This window comes from Pelodiscus sinensis, chromosome 25 (assembly GCF_049634645.1).
Source record: "Pelodiscus sinensis isolate JC-2024 chromosome 25, ASM4963464v1, whole genome shotgun sequence".
NCBI classification, from domain to species: domain Eukaryota; kingdom Metazoa; phylum Chordata; order Testudines; family Trionychidae; genus Pelodiscus; species Pelodiscus sinensis.
In genome coordinates, this window is record NC_134735.1 from 19564979 (window position 1) to 19577442 (window position 12464).

Sequence of the window (12464 nt, forward strand, 5' to 3'; positions counted from 1 at the left end):
AAGTGCTTTGTTCCACGAGCGTCTGGAGAGCCTCCCTGGCGCGCTCCCTGAGCGGGTCCCGGCGGCCCTTGTGGGTGGGAAAAGGGCAGGAGGAAGCCCTGTTGCCTGAGGACAGAAGAGGAGGCCTCCGTGCCTCCCACACAGGAAGCGGGGGGCTGCCGAGAGCTTCCCCGCAGGCGGCATCCTGGCCTGGCCTTTAGCTACTTGCAGCCTGGAGTGAAGGCGCGGAGTCAAAAGAGGCCGGCCCACACGTAGCAGAGGATGGTTTCGATCCATCGACCTCTGGGTTATGGGCCCAGCACGCTTCCGCTGCGCCACTCTGCTCCCTTGGGGCTAGACTGCCCGCAATCCACTCTAGCACCTGGGCTGCACTGGCACGGCCAGGCAGAGGAGCAGGCTGCTAGGCAGCGTTTCGGAGACCCCTTCGAGGTCTCTGTGGCGCAATGGGTCAGCGCGTTCGGCTGTTAACCGAAAGGATGGTGGTTCGAGCCCACCCGGGGACGCGGCTACGCTCGGCCTCCTGGCGCTTGCTAGCGGGCTCCCTTTTGCCACCTCCAAGCCATCCCTCTCGGCCTCGGTGAGGTCACCTTGTGGCCGGCAAGGTTCAGGGGCCGTGCCGTGCCACAGGAGCCCGTCTCCCAGCAACCGCGCCGGGGCCTCGGCCTCGGGGCTTAAGCCCCGAGCCCAAGCGCGAAAGCTCCAGCCGGGCAGGTGTCGTTCCCCTCCCGCCTCTACGCCAGCTGAGAGGGAGAAACGCACGAGCCGCGCGGGTTCTTAGCCGCCTCCCTCCTGCGGGCCTGTTTGCTGCGCAGACCTCTGGGCCTGTCTCATGCCTCCCCTGGGAAGCGTGGCCGCGCGAACTGAGCCCCAGTCGCAGCTCCTGAGGTTTCCTGTGCAGCCTTGGACTTGCATGGCTGCCATGGTTTCTCTTTGGAAGGGACTCGGTCCCGCTTGGACAGGCGACTCGCCCGTGTGACTCCAAACGCCATCTTGTGGCTGTCTTTTTCCCCCACAGCCAGAACACCAGGATTCGCCTCCCACGGCAGAAGATGCAAAAGGCCCTGGAAGGAAAGCCCTCCTGCTTTTTTACCTCGGGAGGATGTGGGCTACCAACCGAAGCTCTGAGCCAAGGACTGAAGGACCCGTCCAAGCCGTGGCCGTACTCCCGAGACATGACCGAAGCCAGCTCTCTCTTCCATGACTGCTGCAAGCCTCAACCGAGAACGTGGCGAGTGCTCTCACAATTCCCTCTCCCCCTTTCCATTGAGGATTCTGAAGGACCGTCAGCTGGTGATTTTTGGCTCTGACTGTAAGGGATGAATTGAGCCGGGAACGTAGCTGGTCCTCTTGGGCTGGGCAGAAGCTTTTGATGGGATGAGATGGGTTTTGGTCAGCCGGCGTGTGCCTAAAGAGCGTGGGTGGTGGCGATGCGGGAGAAGCGGCGCGTCGGAGGGAATTGCTCGCGTGTCCTGTTGTTGAGCAGTATGGCGAAGGCAGAAGTTCTCTTTGTGAGGGGTTTGGCGTGCCTGGGAGTAGTAGAGCAAGGCCAGTGTTGATGCTGTGGCAGCTCTTTGTCTAGGCGTTTTGTCTAGGCCTGAATGAAGGCTCTGGGTAGCGTGGTCCAGAAGTGCTTTGTTCCACGAGCGTCTGGAGAGCCTCCCTGGCGCGCTCCCTGAGCGGGTCCCGGCGGCCCTTGTGGGTGGGAAAAGGGCAGGAGGAAGCCCTGTTGCCTGAGGACAGAAGAGGAGGCCTCCGTGCCTCCCACACAGGAAGCGGGGGGCTGCCGAGAGCTTCCCCGCAGGCGGCATCCTGGCCTGGCCTTTAGCTACTTGCAGCCTGGAGTGAAGGCGCGGAGTCAAAAGAGGCCGGCCCACACGTAGCAGAGGATGGTTTCGATCCATCGACCTCTGGGTTATGGGCCCAGCACGCTTCCGCTGCGCCACTCTGCTCCCTTGGGACTAGACTGCCCGCAATCCACTCTAGCACCTGGGCTGCACTGGCACGGCCAGGCAGAGGAGCAGGCTGCTAGGCAGCGTTTCGGAAAGCCCTTCGAGGTCTCTGTGGCGCAATGGGTCAGCGCGTTCGGCTGTTAACCGAAAGGATGGTGGTTCGAGCCCACCCGGGGACGCGGCTACGCTCGGCCTCCTGGCGCTTGCTAGCGGGCTCCCTTTTGCCACCTCCAAGCCATCCCTCTCGGCCTCGGTGAGGTCACCTTGTGGCCGGCAAGGTTCAGGGGCCGTGCCGTGCCACAGGAGCCCGTCTCCCAGCAACCGCGCCGGGGCCTCGGCCTCGGGGCTTAAGCCCCGAGCCCAAGCGCGAAAGCTCCAGCCGGGCAGGTGTCGTTCCCCTCCCGCCTCTACGCCAGCTGAGAGGGAGAAACGCACGAGCCGCGCGGGTTCTTAGCCGCCTCCCTCCTGCGGGCCTGTTTGCTGCGCAGACCTCTGGGCCTGTCTCATGCCTCCCCTGGGAAGCGTGGCCGCGCGAACTGAGCCCCAGTCGCAGCTCCTGAGGTTTCCTGTGCAGCCTTGGACTTGCATGGCTGCCATGGTTTCTCTTTGGAAGGGACTCGGTCCCGCTTGGACAGGCGACTCGCCCGTGTGACTCCAAACGCCATCTTGTGGCTGTCTTTTTCCCCCACAGCCAGAACACCAGGATTCGCCTCCCACGGCAGAAGATGCAAAAGGCCCTGGAAGGAAAGCCCTCCTGCTTTTTTACCTCGGGAGGATGTGGGCTACCAACCGAAGCTCTGAGCCAAGGACTGAAGGACCCGTCCAAGCCGTGGCCGTACTCCCGAGACTTGACCGAAGCCAGCTCTCTCTTCCATGACTGCTGCAAGCCTCAACCGAGACCGTGGCGAGTGCTGCCCGTGCTCCCACAATTCCCTCTCCCCCTTTCCATTGAGGATTCTGAAGGACCGTCAGCTGGTGATTTTTGGCTCTGACTGTAAGGGATGAATTGAGCCGGGAACGTAGCTGGTCCTCTTGGGCTGGGCAGAAGCTTTTGATGGGATGAGATGGGTTTTGGTCAGCCGGCGTGTGCCTAAAGAGCGTGGGTGGTGGCGATGCGGGAGAAGCGGCGCGTCGGAGGGAATTGCTCGCGTGTCCTGTTGTTGAGCAGTATGGCGAAGGCAGAAGTTCTCTTTGTGAGGGGTTTGGCGTGCCTGGGAGTAGTAGAGCAAGGCCAGTGTTGATGCTGTGGCAGCTCTTTGTCTAGGCGTTTTGTCTAGGCCTGAATGAAGGCTCTGGGTAGCGTGGTCCAGAAGTGCTTTGTTCCACGAGCGTCTGGAGAGCCTCCCTGGCGCGCTCCCTGAGCGGGTCCCGGCGGCCCTTGTGGGTGGGAAAAGGGCAGGAGGAAGCCCTGTTGCCTGAGGACAGAAGAGGAGGCCTCCGTGCCTCCCACACAGGAAGCGGGGGGCTGCCGAGAGCTTCCCCGCAGGCGGCATCCTGGCCTGGCCTTTAGCTACTTGCAGCCTGGAGTGAAGGCGCGGAGTCAAAAGAGGCCGGCCCACACGTAGCAGAGGATGGTTTCGATCCATCGACCTCTGGGTTATGGGCCCAGCACGCTTCCGCTGCGCCACTCTGCTCCCTTTGGGCTAGACTGCCCGCAATCCACTCTAGCACCTGGGCTGCACTGGCACGGCCAGGCAGAGGAGCAGGCTGCTAGGCAGCGTTTCGGAAAGCCCTTCGAGGTCTCTGTGGCGCAATGGGTCAGCGCGTTCGGCTGTTAACCGAAAGGATGGTGGTTCGAGCCCACCCGGGGACGCGGCTACGCTCGGCCTCCTGGCGCTTGCTAGCGGGCTCCCTTTTGCCACCTCCAAGCCATCCCTCTCGGCCTCGGTGAGGTCACCTTGTGGCCGGCAAGGTTCAGGGGCCGTGCCGTGCCACAGGAGCCCGTCTCCCAGCAACCGCGCCGGGGCCTCGGCCTCGGGGCTTAAGCCCCGAGCCCAAGCGCGAAAGCTCCAGCCGGGCAGGTGTCGTTCCCCTCCCGCCTCTACGCCAGCTGAGAGGGAGAAACGCACGAGCCGCGCGGGTTCTTAGCCGCCTCCCTCCTGCGGGCCTGTTTGCTGCGCAGACCTCTGGGCCTGTCTCATGCCTCCCCTGGGAAGCGTGGCCGCGCGAACTGAGCCCCAGTCGCAGCTCCTGAGGTTTCCTGTGCAGCCTTGGACTTGCATGGCTGCCATGGTTTCTCTTTGGAAGGGACTCGGTCCCGCTTGGACAGGCGACTCGCCCGTGTGACTCCAAACGCCATCTTGTGGCTGTCTTTTTCCCCCACAGCCAGAACACCAGGATTCGCCTCCCACGGCAGAAGATGCAAAAGGCCCTGGAAGGAAAGCCCTCCTGCTTTTTTACCTCGGGAGGATGTGGGCTACCAACCGAAGCTCTGAGCCAAGGACTGAAGGACCCGTCCAAGCCGTGGCCGTACTCCCGAGACTTGACCGAAGCCAGCTCTCTCTTCCATGACTGCTGCAAGCCTCAACCGAGACCGTGGCGAGTGCTCCCACAATTCCCTCTCCCCCTTTCCATTGAGGATTCTGAAGGACCGTCAGCTGGTGATTTTTGGCTCTGACTGTAAGGGATGAATTGAGCCGGGAACGTAGCTGGTCCTCTTGGGCTGGGCAGAAGCTTTTGATGGGATGAGATGGGTTTTGGTCAGCCGGCGTGTGCCTAAAGAGCGTGGGTGGTGGCGATGCGGGAGAAGCGGCGCGTCGGAGGGAATTGCTCGCGTGTCCTGTTGTTGAGCAGTATGGCGAAGGCAGAAGTTCTCTTTGTGAGGGGTTTGGCGTGCCTGGGAGTAGTAGAGCAAGGCCAGTGTTGATGCTGTGGCAGCTCTTTGTCTAGGCCTGAATGAAGGCTCTGGGTAGCGTGGTCCAGAAGTGCTTTGTTCCACGAGCGTCTGGAGAGCCTCCCTGGCGCGCTCCCTGAGCGGGTCCCGGCGGCCCTTGTGGGTGGGAAAAGGGCAGGAGGAAGCCCTGTTGCCTGAGGACAGAAGAGGAGGCCTCCGTGCCTCCCACACAGGAAGCGGGGGGCTGCCGAGAGCTTCCCCGCAGGCGGCATCCTGGCCTGGCCTTTAGCTACTTGCAGCCTGGAGTGAAGGCGCGGAGTCAAAAGAGGCCGGCCCACACGTAGCAGAGGATGGTTTCGATCCATCGACCTCTGGGTTATGGGCCCAGCACGCTTCCGCTGCGCCACTCTGCTCCCTTTGCGTTAGACTGCCCGCAATCCACTCTAGCACCTGGGCTGCACTGGCACGGCCAGGCAGAGGAGCAGGCTGCTAGGCAGCGTTTCGGAAACCCCTTCGAGGTCTCTGTGGCGCAATGGGTCAGCGCGTTCGGCTGTTAACCAAAAGGATGGTGGTTCGAGCCCACCCAGGGACGTGGCTACGCTCGGCCTCCTGGCGCTTGCTAGCGGGCTCCCTTTTGCCACCTCCAAGCCATCCCTCTCGGCCTCGGTGAGGTCACCTTGTGGCCGGCAAGGTTCAGGGGCCGTGCCGTGCCACAGGAGCCCGTCTCCCAGCAACCGCGCCGGGGCCTCGGCCTCGGGGCTTAAGCCCCGAGCCCAAGCGCGAAAGCTCCAGCCGGGCAGGTGTCGTTCCCCTCCCGCCTCTACGCCAGCTGAGAGGGAGAAACGCACGAGCCGCGCGGGTTCTTAGCCGCCTCCCTCCTGCGGGCCTGTTTGCTGCGCAGACCTCTGGGCCTGTCTCATGCCTCCCCTGGGAAGCGTGGCCGCGCGAACTGAGCCCCAGTCGCAGCTCCTGAGGTTTCCTGTGCAGCCTTGGACTTGCATGGCTGCCATGGTTTCTCTTTGGAAGGGACTCGGTCCCGCTTGGACAGGCGACTCGCCCGTGTGACTCCAAACGCCATCTTGTGGCTGTCTTTTTCCCCCACAGCCAGAACACCAGGATTCGCCTCCCACGGCAGAAGATGCAAAAGGCCCTGGAAGGAAAGCCCTCCTGCTTTTTTACCTCGGGAGGATGTGGGCTACCAACCGAAGCTCTGAGCCAAGGACTGAAGGACCCGTCCAAGCCGTGGCCGTACTCCCGAGACTTGACCGAAGCCAGCTCTCTCTTCCATGACTGCTGCAAGCCTCAACCGAGACCGTGGCGAGTGCTGCCCGTGCTCCCACAATTCCCTTTCCCCCTTTCCATTGAGGATTCTGAAGGACCGTCAGCTGGTGATTTTTGGCTCTGACTGTAAGGGATGAATTGAGCCGGGAACGTAGCTGGTCCTCTTGGGCTGGGCAGAAGCTTTTGATGGGATGAGATGGGTTTTGGTCAGCCGGCGTGTGCCTAAAGAGCGTGGGTGGTGGCGATGCGGGAGAAGCGGCGCGTCGGAGGGAATTGCTCGCGTGTCCTGTTGTTGAGCAGTATGGCGAAGGCAGAAGTTCTCTTTGTGAGGGGTTTGGCGTGCCTGGGAGTAGTAGAGCAAGGCCAGTGTTGATGCTGTGGCAGCTCTTTGTCTAGGCGTTTTGTCTAGGCCTGAATGAAGGCTCTGGGTAGCGTGGTCCAGAAGTGCTTTGTTCCACGAGCGTCTGGAGAGCCTCCCTGGCGCGCTCCCTGAGCGGGTCCCGGCGGCCCTTGTGGGTGGGAAAAGGGCAGGAGGAAGCCCTGTTGCCTGAGGACAGAAGAGGAGGCCTCCGTGCCTCCCACACAGGAAGCGGGGGGCTGCCGAGAGCTTCCCCGCAGGCGGCATCCTGGCCTGGCCTTTAGCTACTTGCAGCCTGGAGTGAAGGCGCGGAGTCAAAAGAGGCCGGCCCACACGTAGCAGAGGATGGTTTCGATCCATCGACCTCTGGGTTATGGGCCCAGCACGCTTCCGCTGCGCCACTCTGCTCCCTTGGGACTAGACTGCCCGCAATCCACTCTAGCACCTGGGCTGCACTGGCACGGCCAGGCAGAGGAGCAGGCTGCTAGGCAGCGTTTCGGAAAGCCCTTCGAGGTCTCTGTGGCGCAATGGGTCAGCGCGTTCGGCTGTTAACCGAAAGGATGGTGGTTCGAGCCCACCCGGGGACGCGGCTACGCTCGGCCTCCTGGCGCTTGCTAGCGGGCTCCCTTTTGCCACCTCCAAGCCATCCCTCTCGGCCTCGGTGAGGTCACCTTGTGGCCGGCAAGGTTCAGGGGCCGTGCCGTGCCACAGGAGCCCGTCTCCCAGCAACCGCGCCGGGGCCTCGGCCTCGGGGCTTAAGCCCCGAGCCCAAGCGCGAAAGCTCCAGCCGGGCAGGTGTCGTTCCCCTCCCGCCTCTACGCCAGCTGAGAGGGAGAAACGCACGAGCCGCGCGGGTTCTTAGCCGCCTCCCTCCTGCGGGCCTGTTTGCTGCGCAGACCTCTGGGCCTGTCTCATGCCTCCCCTGGGAAGCGTGGCCGCGCGAACTGAGCCCCAGTCGCAGCTCCTGAGGTTTCCTGTGCAGCCTTGGACTTGCATGGCTGCCATGGTTTCTCTTTGGAAGGGACTCGGTCCCGCTTGGACAGGCGACTCGCCCGTGTGACTCCAAACGCCATCTTGTGGCTGTCTTTTTCCCCCACAGCCAGAACACCAGGATTCGCCTCCCACGGCAGAAGATGCAAAAGGCCCTGGAAGGAAAGCCCTCCTGCTTTTTTACCTCGGGAGGATGTGGGCTACCAACCGAAGCTCTGAGCCAAGGACTGAAGGACCCGTCCAAGCCGTGGCCGTACTCCCGAGACTTGACCGAAGCCAGCTCTCTCTTCCATGACTGCTGCAAGCCTCAACCGAGACCGTGGCGAGTGCTCCCACAATTCCCTCTCCCCCTTTCCATTGAGGATTCTGAAGGACCGTCAGCTGGTGATTTTTGGCTCTGACTGTAAGGGATGAATTGAGCCGGGAACGTAGCTGGTCCTCTTGGGCTGGGCAGAAGCTTTTGATGGGATGAGATGGGTTTTGGTCAGCCGGCGTGTGCCTAAAGAGCGTGGGTGGTGGCGATGCGGGAGAAGCGGCGCGTCGGAGGGAATTGCTCGCGTGTCCTGTTGTTGAGCAGTATGGCGAAGGCAGAAGTTCTCTTTGTGAGGGGTTTGGCGTGCCTGGGAGTAGTAGAGCAAGGCCAGTGTTGATGCTGTGGCAGCTCTTTGTCTAGGCGTTTTGTCTAGGCCTGAATGAAGGCTCTGGGTAGCGTGGTCCAGAAGTGCTTTGTTCCACGAGCGTCTGGAGAGCCTCCCTGGCGCGCTCCCTGAGCGGGTCCCGGCGGCCCTTGTGGGTGGGAAAAGGGCAGGAGGAAGCCCTGTTGCCTGAGGACAGAAGAGGAGGCCTCCGTGCCTCCCACACAGGAAGCGGGGGGCTGCCGAGAGCTTCCCCGCAGGCGGCATCCTGGCCTGGCCTTTAGCTACTTGCAGCCTGGAGTGAAGGCGCGGAGTCAAAAGAGGCCGGCCCACACGTAGCAGAGGATGGTTTCGATCCATCGACCTCTGGGTTATGGGCCCAGCACGCTTCCGCTGCGCCACTCTGCTCCCTTGGGACTAGACTGCCCGCAATCCACTCTAGCACCTGGGCTGCACTGGCACGGCCAGGCAGAGGAGCAGGCTGCTAGGCAGCGTTTCGGAAAGCCCTTCGAGGTCTCTGTGGCGCAATGGGTCAGCGCGTTCGGCTGTTAACCGAAAGGATGGTGGTTCGAGCCCACCCGGGGACGCGGCTACGCTCGGCCTCCTGGCGCTTGCTAGCGGGCTCCCTTTTGCCACCTCCAAGCCATCCCTCTCGGCCTCGGTGAGGTCACCTTGTGGCCGGCAAGGTTCAGGGGCCGTGCCGTGCCACAGGAGCCCGTCTCCCAGCAACCGCGCCGGGGCCTCGGCCTCGGGGCTTAAGCCCCGAGCCCAAGCGCGAAAGCTCCAGCCGGGCAGGTGTCGTTCCCCTCCCGCCTCTACGCCAGCTGAGAGGGAGAAACGCACGAGCCGCGCGGGTTCTTAGCCGCCTCCCTCCTGCGGGCCTGTTTGCTGCGCAGACCTCTGGGCCTGTCTCATGCCTCCCCTGGGAAGCGTGGCCGCGCGAACTGAGCCCCAGTCGCAGCTCCTGAGGTTTCCTGTGCAGCCTTGGACTTGCATGGCTGCCATGGTTTCTCTTTGGAAGGGACTCGGTCCCGCTTGGACAGGCGACTCGCCCGTGTGACTCCAAACGCCATCTTGTGGCTGTCTTTTTCCCCCACAGCCAGAACACCAGGATTCGCCTCCCACGGCAGAAGGTGCAAAAGGCCCTGGAAGGAAAGCCCTCCTGCTTTTTTACCTCGGGAGGATGTGGGCTACCAACCGAAGCTCTGAGCCAAGGACTGAAGGACCCGTCCAAGCCGTGGCCGTACTCCCGAGACTTGACCGAAGCCAGCTCTCTCTTCCATGACTGCTGCAAGCCTCAACCGAGACCGTGGCGAGTGCTGCCCGTGCTCCCACAATTCCCTCTCCCCCTTTCCATTGAGGATTCTGAAGGACCGTCAGCTGGTGATTTTTGGCTCTGACTGTAAGGGATGAATTGAGCCGGGAACGTAGCTGGTCCTCTTGGGCTGGGCAGAAGCTTTTGATGGGATGAGATGGGTTTTGGTCAGCCGGCGTGTGCCTAAAGAGCGTGGGTGGTGGCGATGCGGGAGAAGCGGCACGTCGGAGGGAATTGCTCGCGTGTCCTGTTGTTGAGCAGTATGGCGAAGGCAGAAGTTCTCTTTGTGAGGGGTTTGGCGTGCCTGGGAGTAGTAGAGCAAGGCCAGTGTTGATGCTGTGGCAGCTCTTTGTCTAGGCCTGAATGAAGGCTCTGGGTAGCGTGGTCCAGAAGTGCTTTGTTCCACGAGCGTCTGGAGAGCCTCCCTGGCGCGCTCCCTGAGCGGGTCCCGGCGGCCCTTGTGGGTGGGAAAAGGGCAGGAGGAAGCCCTGTTGCCTGAGGACAGAAGAGGAGGCCTCCGTGCCTCCCACACAGGAAGCGTGGGGCTGCCGAGAGCTTCCCCGCAGGCGGCATCCTGGCCTGGCCTTTAGCTACTTGCAGCCTGGAGTGAAGGCGCGGAGTCAAAAGAGGCCGGCCCACACGTAGCAGAGGATGGTTTCGATCCATCGACCTCTGGGTTATGGGCCCAGCACGCTTCCGCTGCGCCACTCTGCTCCCTTTGAGCTAGACTGCCCGCAATCCACTCTAGCACCTGGGCTGCACTGGCACGGCCAGGCAGAGGAGCAGGCTGCTGGGCAGAGTTTCGGAAAGCCCTTCGAGGACTCTGTGGCGCAATGGGTCAGCGCGTTTGGCTGTTAACCGAAAGGATGGTGGTTCGAGCCCACCCGGGGACGCGGCTACGCTCGGCCTCCTGGCGCTTGCTAGCGGGCTCCCTTTTGCCACCTCCAAGCCATCCCTCTCGGCCTCGGTGAGGTCACCTTGTGGCCGGCAAGGTTCAGGGGCCGTGCCGTGCCACAGGAGCCCGTCTCCCAGCAACCGCGCCGGGGCCTCGGCCTCGGGGCTTAAGCCCCGAGCCCAAGCGCGAAAGCTCCAGCCGGGCAGGTGTCGTTCCCCTCCCGCCTCTACGCCAGCTGAGAGGGAGAAACGCACGAGCCGCGCGGGTTCTTAGCCGCCTCCCTCCTGCGGGCCTGTTTGCTGCGCAGACCTCTGGGCCTGTCTCATGCCTCCCCTGGGAAGCGTGGCCGCGCGAACTGAGCCCCAGTCGCAGCTCCTGAGGTTTCCTGTGCAGCCTTGGACTTGCATGGCTGCCATGGTTTCTCTTTGGAAGGGACTCGGTCCCGCTTGGAAAGGCGACTCGCCCGTGTGACTCCAAACGCCATCTTGTGGCTGTCTTTTTCCCCCACAGCCAGAACACCAGGATTCGCCTCCCACGGCAGAAGATGCAAAAGGCCCTGGAAGGAAAGCCCTCCTGCTTTTTTACCTCGGGAGGATGTGGGCTACCAACCGAAGCTCTGAGCCAAGGACTGAAGGACCCGTCCAAGCCGTGGCCGTACTCCCGAGACTTGACCGAAGCCAGCTCTCTCTTCCATGACTGCTGCAAGCCTCAACCGAGACCGTGGCGAGTGCTGCCCGTGCTCCCACAATTCCCTCTCCCCCTTTCCATTGAGGATTCTGAAGGACCGTCAGCTGGTGATTTTTGGCTCTGACTGTAAGGGATGAATTGAGCCGGGAACGTAGCTGGTCCTCTTGGGCTGGGCAGAAGCTTTTGATGGGATGAGATGGGTTTTGGTCAGCCGGCGTGTGCCTAAAGAGCGTGGGTGGTGGCGATGCGGGAGAAGCGGCGCGTCGGAGGGAATTGCTCGCGTGTCCTGTTGTTGAGCAGTATGGCGAAGGCAGAAGTTCTCTTTGTGAGGGGTTTGGCGTGCCTGGGAGTAGTAGAGCAAGGCCAGTGTTGATGCTGTGGCAGCTCTTTGTCTAGGCGTTTTGTCTAGGCCTGAATGAAGGCTCTGGGTAGCGTGGTCCAGAAGTGCTTTGTTCCACGAGCGTCTGGAGAGCCTCCCTGGCGCGCTCCCTGAGCGGGTCCCGGCGGCCCTTGTGGGTGGGAAAAGGGCAGGAGGAAGCCCTGTTGCCTGAGGACAGAAGAGGAGGCCTCCGTGCCTCCCACACAGGAAGCGTGGGGCTGCCGAGAGCTTCCCCGCAGGCGGCATCCTGGCCTGGCCTTTAGCTACTTGCAGCCTGGAGTGAAGGCGCGGAGTCAAAAGAGGCCGGCCCACACGTAGCAGAGGATGGTTTCGATCCATCGACCTCTGGGTTATGGGCCCAGCACGCTTCCGCTGCGCCACTCTGCTCCCTTTGAGCTAGACTGCCCGCAATCCACTCTAGCACCTGGGCTGCACTGGCACGGCCAGGCAGAGGAGCAGGCTGCTAGGCAGCGTTTCGGAAACCCCTTCGAGGTCTCTGTGGCGCAATGGGTCAGCGCGTTCGGCTGTTAACCGAAAGGATGGTGGTTCGAGCCCACCCGGGGACGCGGCTACGCTCGGCCTCCTGGCGCTTGCTAGCGGGCTCCCTTTTGCCACCTCCAAGCCATCCCTCTCGGCCTCGGTGAGGTCACCTTGTGGCCGGCAAGGTTCAGGGGCCGTGCCGTGCCACAGGAGCCCGTCTCCCAGCAACCGCGCCGGGGCCTCGGCCTCGGGGCTTAAGCCCCGAGCCCAAGCGCGAAAGCTCCAGCCGGGCAGGTGTCGTTCCCCTCCCGCCTCTACGCCAGCTGAGAGGGAGAAACGCAGGAGCCGCGCGGGTTCTTAGCCGCCTCCCTCCTGCGGGCCTGTTTGCTGCGCAGACCTCTGGGCCTGTCTCATGCCTCCCCTGGGAAGCGTGGCCGCGCGAACTGAGCCCCAGTCGCAGCTCCTGAGGTTTCCTGTGCAGCCTTGGACTTGCATGGCTGCCATGGTTTCTCTTTGGAAGGGACTCGGTCCCGCTTGGACAGGCGACTCGCCCGTGTGACTCCAAACGCCATCTTGTGGCTGTCTTTTTCCACAGCCAGAACACCAGGATTCGCCTGCTCCTGGGTGGCCTGTGTCCCTTTCGGGCCATGGCGGCCGCTATG

At 62.7% G+C, this 12464-nt stretch overlaps 10 non-coding genes across 10 annotated transcripts; 6 read left to right on the forward strand and 4 right to left on the reverse strand.

Moving 5' to 3' along the window:
* Positions 1 to 252: 252 nt before the first annotated feature.
* Positions 253 to 324, reverse strand: TRNAM-CAU (transfer RNA methionine (anticodon CAU)). Its single transcript has one exon. It is a non-coding gene; the product is annotated as a tRNA-Met (tRNA).
* A 105-nt stretch (positions 325 to 429) lies between these two features.
* On the forward strand, positions 430 to 503 carry TRNAN-GUU (transfer RNA asparagine (anticodon GUU)). Its single transcript has one exon. It is a non-coding gene; the product is annotated as a tRNA-Asn (tRNA).
* Positions 504 to 1877: 1374 nt separating this feature from the next.
* On the reverse strand, positions 1878 to 1949 carry TRNAM-CAU (transfer RNA methionine (anticodon CAU)). Its single transcript has one exon. It is a non-coding gene; the product is annotated as a tRNA-Met (tRNA).
* A 105-nt stretch (positions 1950 to 2054) lies between these two features.
* Positions 2055 to 2128, forward strand: TRNAN-GUU (transfer RNA asparagine (anticodon GUU)). The gene has a single exon. It is a non-coding gene; the product is annotated as a tRNA-Asn (tRNA).
* Positions 2129 to 3511: 1383 nt separating this feature from the next.
* On the reverse strand, positions 3512 to 3583 carry TRNAM-CAU (transfer RNA methionine (anticodon CAU)). Its single transcript has one exon. It is a non-coding gene; the product is annotated as a tRNA-Met (tRNA).
* Positions 3584 to 3688: 105 nt separating this feature from the next.
* Positions 3689 to 3762, forward strand: TRNAN-GUU (transfer RNA asparagine (anticodon GUU)). Its single transcript has one exon. It is a non-coding gene; the product is annotated as a tRNA-Asn (tRNA).
* Positions 3763 to 5123: 1361 nt separating this feature from the next.
* TRNAM-CAU (transfer RNA methionine (anticodon CAU)) lies at positions 5124 to 5195 on the reverse strand. The gene has a single exon. It is a non-coding gene; the product is annotated as a tRNA-Met (tRNA).
* A 1739-nt stretch (positions 5196 to 6934) lies between these two features.
* On the forward strand, positions 6935 to 7008 carry TRNAN-GUU (transfer RNA asparagine (anticodon GUU)). The gene has a single exon. It is a non-coding gene; the product is annotated as a tRNA-Asn (tRNA).
* Positions 7009 to 8559: 1551 nt separating this feature from the next.
* On the forward strand, positions 8560 to 8633 carry TRNAN-GUU (transfer RNA asparagine (anticodon GUU)). Its single transcript has one exon. It is a non-coding gene; the product is annotated as a tRNA-Asn (tRNA).
* Positions 8634 to 11814: 3181 nt separating this feature from the next.
* TRNAN-GUU (transfer RNA asparagine (anticodon GUU)) lies at positions 11815 to 11888 on the forward strand. The gene has a single exon. It is a non-coding gene; the product is annotated as a tRNA-Asn (tRNA).
* Positions 11889 to 12464: the final 576 nt, after the last annotated feature.